The sequence below is a fragment of the Protopterus annectens genome, chromosome 10.part0 (assembly GCF_019279795.1).
Source record: "Protopterus annectens isolate FY-2018-M chromosome 10.part0, PAN1.0, whole genome shotgun sequence".
Lineage (NCBI taxonomy): Eukaryota > Metazoa > Chordata > Ceratodontiformes > Protopteridae > Protopterus > Protopterus annectens.
Window position 1 is genome coordinate 952,175,150 of NC_056744.1, and position 6,000 is coordinate 952,181,149.

At 37.5% G+C, this 6,000-nt stretch overlaps 1 protein-coding gene across 7 annotated transcripts in view; it reads right to left on the reverse strand.

Annotated features, from left to right (window-relative positions):
- Nucleotides 1-6,000, reverse strand: part of COL11A1 (collagen type XI alpha 1 chain) — a 625,054-nt gene that overhangs the window by 76,352 nt on the left and 542,702 nt on the right. The window lies entirely within an intron of this gene.

Here is a 6,000-nt window from a genome sequence, read left to right on the forward strand (position 1 = left end):
AACATTCTGCAAGTCTATTTACCTTTTACAATAGAGAGGAAATTCTGAATTACATGTCATATATATATATTTTAATAGTATTAGCGGTAGTCATTTTTTCAGCAAGTTCTTGTATCTGAATTCCATATCTATAACTAGTAAAATGCATTGCTTTGTGCCTTATAAAAATTCACTGCTATAATCCTACATAATTTTTCCTGAACAAGATTACGGGGTGATAAATGGCACTTAAAGTAGTACATTGTTAATACTCAGCAGGAAGTACAATGCCTGAAGTCTAAAATCTGTCAGATGTGACACATACTGTTTAATTCTTGTCATTTTTGTATAATTAATACAATTAACTGCCTTAAATAAACATAGCTGCTTTGCACTGACAAAAAAATGGTACTCCTACATTTTTATTTCTGCTTGAAAATCACTAAGGATTAATGAGTGCAGTATCAAACCGTATAAGAAAGAATGCTGCATAGCAAATTGCTTTAAAGTTATACTCCATAAAATGTTAAATCAAATCAGTTTTATATCATCCATTGGGGAAAATATAAGGGTGGCATATGCTTAAATTATCTTAAATATATATATATATATATATATATATATATATATATATATATATATAGATATATATATATATATATATATATATATATATATATATATACGTGTGTGTGTGTGTGTGTGTGTGTGTGTGTGTGTGTAGACATACATTAAGCTAAAAATAACACTAAAAGAGAGAATAAAGCATGTCATTCTGGTATTACTTTGGGAGTTAATTCTGAGCTTTATGTAGGTAAATAAAATGGTATTAATGCCACCCAAAAACAAACATAAACTACCCAATCAGCATCAAAACATCACAAGTAATTTTAAATAGTTTATAGAACAAAAGTGTGCAGACAAGGCTCATTTTGCTGTTATTTCTTTCTCTTCCATTCTTCTCTACTTGTTACCTTCTTCAGAGGCTCACCAAGACAAAAGAAGTTTGCTGGAATGTATCTCCATATTGTTACATCTGAACATGTGTTGCACTGTCACGCCATGTATAATGCACTACCTGTACAGCTGTAATGTACTAATAAGGTTACAAACAGCGGAGTGCTTGACTTAAATATTGCAGTTTGTACAATATAATAGTTTTGAATGGTATGAGCATTCTCTGCAGTAGCATTGAATGGTAATAACAGTGACAGCAGACTGACAAACCAGTATGTGTATAATGTAGGTACGTCAGTATTGTACAGCTGTGGTGGACCACTGTTTTCCTTAATGATAGCAGATACATAAGTAAGGTGATCACTAATAACAGTAATTACATTCACAGATAAGCAAAAGTACTATCTAATCCAGAGCTGTGCACACTGCTCTATAACGCCTCTTCACTAACCTCTCTAGGAAAAAGGGGGTGTAATGAACCCTTGTAGAATGATCTTTCAAGGTATCAAAGCCATACTCTTCTTATTCTTCTTTCGGCTGTTCCCGTTAGGGGTCGCCACAGCAGATCAACTGTTTCCATTTCTTCCTGTCCTCTGCATCTTGCTCTGTCACACCAACTGCCTGCATGTCCTCTCTCACCACATCCATAAACCTTATCTTAGGCCTTCCTCTTTTCCTGTTACCTGGCAGCTTCATCCTTAGCATCTTTTTCCCAATATACTCTGCATCCCTCCTCAGCACATCCAAACCAATGTAATCTTGCCTATCTGGCTTTGTCTCCAAACGTTCCAACCTGGGCTGACCCTCTAATATACATATTCCTAATCCTATCCATCCTCGTCACACCCAGTGCAAAACTTAACATCTTCAACTCTGCCACAACAAGCTCTGACTCCTGCCTTTTTGTCAATGCCACTGTCTCCAACCCGTATAACACAGCTGGTCTCACTACCCTCTTGTAGACCTTCCCTTTCACTCTTACTGGTACTCGTCTGTCACAAATCACTCCTGACACTCTTCTCCACCCACTCCATCCTGCCTGTACTCTCTTCTCAACCTCTCTTCCACACTCACCATTACTCTGAACTGTTGATCCCAAGTACTTAAACTCATTCACCTTCGCCACCTCTACTCCCTGTATCCTCACCATTCCTCTGTCCTCCCTCTCATTCACACACATATATATTCTGTCTTAGTCCTGCTGACCTTCATTCCTCTTCTCTCTAGAGCATATCTCCACCTCTCCAGGGTCTCCTCCACCTGTTCCCTACTCTCACTACAAATCACAGTGTCATCTGCAAACATCATAGTCCACGGGGACTCCTGTCTGATCTCGTCTGTCAACCTGTCCATCACCATTGCAAATAAGAAAGGGCTCAAAGCTGATCCTTGATGTAATCCCACCTCCACCTTAAACGCATCCATCACTCCCACCGCAGACCTCACCGCTGTCACACTACCCTCGTACATATCCTGTACCACTCTTACATACTTCACTGAGACTCCCGACTTCCTCATACAATACCACAACTCCTCTCTAGGCACCCTATCATATGCTTTCTCTAAATCCACAAAGACACAATGCAACTCCTTCTAACCTTCTCTGTACTTCTCCATTAACACTCTCAGAGAAAACATCGCATCTGCAGTGCTCTTTCCTGGCATGAAACTATACTGCTGATCACTAATCATCACCTCCCTTTTTAACCTAGCTTCCACTACTCTTTCCCATAACTTCATGCTGTGACTGATCAGTTTAATCCCTCTGTAGTTACTAGTATCAAAGCCATACTGCTATGTACCAAATCACATGCTTACAAGGGTCCAGGCAGTCAATAAAGAAGACAGAGAATATAAAAGCAACAAAAATGTGAAGACATTAATGCCAAGCCAGTTATTTTAGGGATCTCAGACAGTCCTTCATTCCTTGTCCTACATTCATACAACATTCCTACATTTCTTCTAAGACATAGTTAATCTCTGGCATAAACTTGATGTATGTAATGTATACTAAAGATCTATCATCTCTCTTTCCTTCATTTACCAAAATGTTTCATCTTATTTTTCAGTTTCTTTTTGTTTCATTTACATTTCTTTTTTAATTTTACTTGCATTTTCATAACTTTAAATAACCTACTTAACAGTACCATTCTAGCATATGTCACAGTATGTATTCGTGTAAATGGCTTTAATTCTTATTTTGAAAGCATTGCATTCAATTAATTGTTGCTTAAACAGAAGTACATAGCTTCTATTAACACTAAACTGTTCCTAATACTATTATGTTTAGATATTGTATTTGTTTGCTGACCAGGAGCATGACTGAAAGTGTTTTTTTTTTTTTTTTTTTTTTTTTTTTTTTATCAGTTCACTTACCCAGTTAACAAAAGTTAAATAAATAAAAAAGTTGTGTCTCATAGGAATGACATGACTGCTCTGGGAGCTTGCAAGTTACATAACAGAAAAATGAACAGTCTGAGAATAAAAGGAAACCAAACTGTCCCAACTAGCACAGATTCTTCTGCTGGAGTCATCGGCAGACAGGTATGCTGTCCTTCTGCTGATGATCCACTCCACTCAGGGGGAGAACATAGCGGTAAAGCAGGGATGAAGTGCATGCCAAGACAATCTCAGTCTGCATTGCATACCTGGCTGCTACAACCTGTGCAAGCAGAACAAATGGCTGAGACAATAAGCATGATGAGAAACTGAAATGGCAGGGGCTGTCATGATGTAAAAAGCACAACATGACAGATGTCACCTACTTCATTCTATCCACTATGTAATATGGCCAATATTGTCAGATTAACAGTACCCACCACAACTTTCCTCATTTAGTATGTATGAGCCCTACATTAATTCAGAAGTATGCAGAGTACTTTAAAGGATGTAATGTGTTATGAATTGCTCACTTGCAAAAGAAGCAGAAATGAACAAGTTGGCATAGCTAATTGTGTGCTATGTCAGTGAGTGGGACTACCTGAGGGTAGGTGGGGTGATAGCGTACATTGCAGAAGCTGAATGTCAGGGACTTAAGAGTACCCAGCCGAAATGAAAAGAGTAATGTATAATGAAGAAAACTGAATGTGACGTGACAGCTAAAAAGTGCAGTAGAAATGCACTTATTTTACAAAAAATCATATGCTGTGACTGAAATAGATGGTGGGAAGGATTTATATACTCCTCCATGTTCAAGTGTCTCTTTTAGCCCTCTATACAGTCCAAGTCTATCATAGGTATCTTCTATGACACTAGAGTGACATGTAATCGTATTAATGCCATTGTATATAGCCCACTTGCCCACTTCTTACAGGATTCAAATTATCAAATGTAAAGGGATGTCAAAAAACAGAATTCTCAATAAATTGAAGGAATGGTGATTTTGTAAATGACACATCGCTCAGTCAAAGTGTATGCAACCATGCCTTTCATTTCTCTGAAATGAATACTGCAAGCAAATCTGTGAAACAGCTGTTCTCTTACTATTTTTGGATTGTTTGGGCATAATTAACATTGTTTCATGTCTTTTGTTCCTGGTTTACGTTCAGTTTATTTTTCTTGAAGTTTAAAAAAGATGTTCCCCCTTATGGCCAGTCAAATTATGTTTGTTGTATAGTTTTTTAATTGTTTGAGGACCTGTGAAGTATAAATTTTATTTAAGTTAAAAACAGTAGAAAAAGGATTAATCTCTGAGACCACACAGCTAAATTTGCTCTATAACTGTTCTGAATTCCTTGGTTTACAATTTACATACTAATATTGTTTCTTTTCTTTTCATCTTCTTTTATTCTAAAGTGTAATATGCTAAACTTAGCATTTTGTTTTCAACTTGTCTTAAGGAGCTGTTAACGATCCATTGGCTGTGATGCACTGGTACAGGGTCTGATTTCCTCAACCTCCATTGCCTAACTTTGTTACTGTGAATAAGTCATTTAACCAGACACCGTTCCTGGGCCAAGTCTGAAAAATGTCCACAGAGATCAGTGTTATAATCCAGAAAACAAATACAAATTAAATAATTTGCTTTTTTCTTTGAGTTTGTAAAAAAGTACTTGGTTAGCATTCTTTCACAACCATCCATGCTGCATTCTTTTCTGGTAAAATGACTAAGTATATCTGAAATGTGAAAAGGCACAGCGAAGCCACATTTCTATTTAAGCTAAGCAGAACAGAACAAGGTTTAATCTCTAAACCCTGCCAGCTAAAAGTGCACTGTGGCTATAATTTGCATTACTTGGTTTAAAGTTTGTGTACCTATATTGCTTCTTATTGTTTGCTTTTGTTTTACTGCAGTTTGTTCAACTTTAAATTTCTTGTTTTCATGTTAATTTGTGGTGAGCTGTTGCATCTACCAGGAAGAGAGCACAAGAAACCTACTGAGTACAGCCATATCTAGGACAAGAGTACTGTCACTTTAGCATCTACAACTAACGTCAGGAATCAGCTTGTGATTAGTGCTGCTGTTTTGTTCCCAGTCAGAGAAGAAGTACAGGAATAGCTAAATGAATTCAGTAAGAGCAGGGTACTAGTAGTTTCACTGGTACTCATCAACAATGTCCTGCTGCTGAATACTGTGTGCCTTCTCATCTACCTTTATAATACTAGAGTAAGTAGTAACTTAATGCTGCTGGTGACATGGATTAAAGTGTCTACTTTGTCCTCTTCTGTTGCCTGCCTGCTTGCACTAGGGAGTCTCAGGTTATCTAGCAACTACTTCTTGCTTATCCTGCATTGATACACCTTTTGAGAAGTGCAAATATTTAATGTGGAGGCTAGCCTCTGAGACATCACATATGCCAATAAGCTGCTTGTCACCATATCAGAACCCATAAAGAACGAGACCCACTTGCACAGAAGTTGTAAAGAGATCCCTAGCAAGGCCTTCTAGAGACTGCTTAGTCAAACCTCAGACACACAGTACCATAAACACATCCTCACTTTTATTTTCATCCACACATAAGAGGAATCAATCCAGATCCAAGCTCCCACCTATAAGGGCTTCTTAAGTTGTGGCTATCCATAGCAGTTTATTACTAACAATAAGCACCTTCAGAGTCAGGTAGG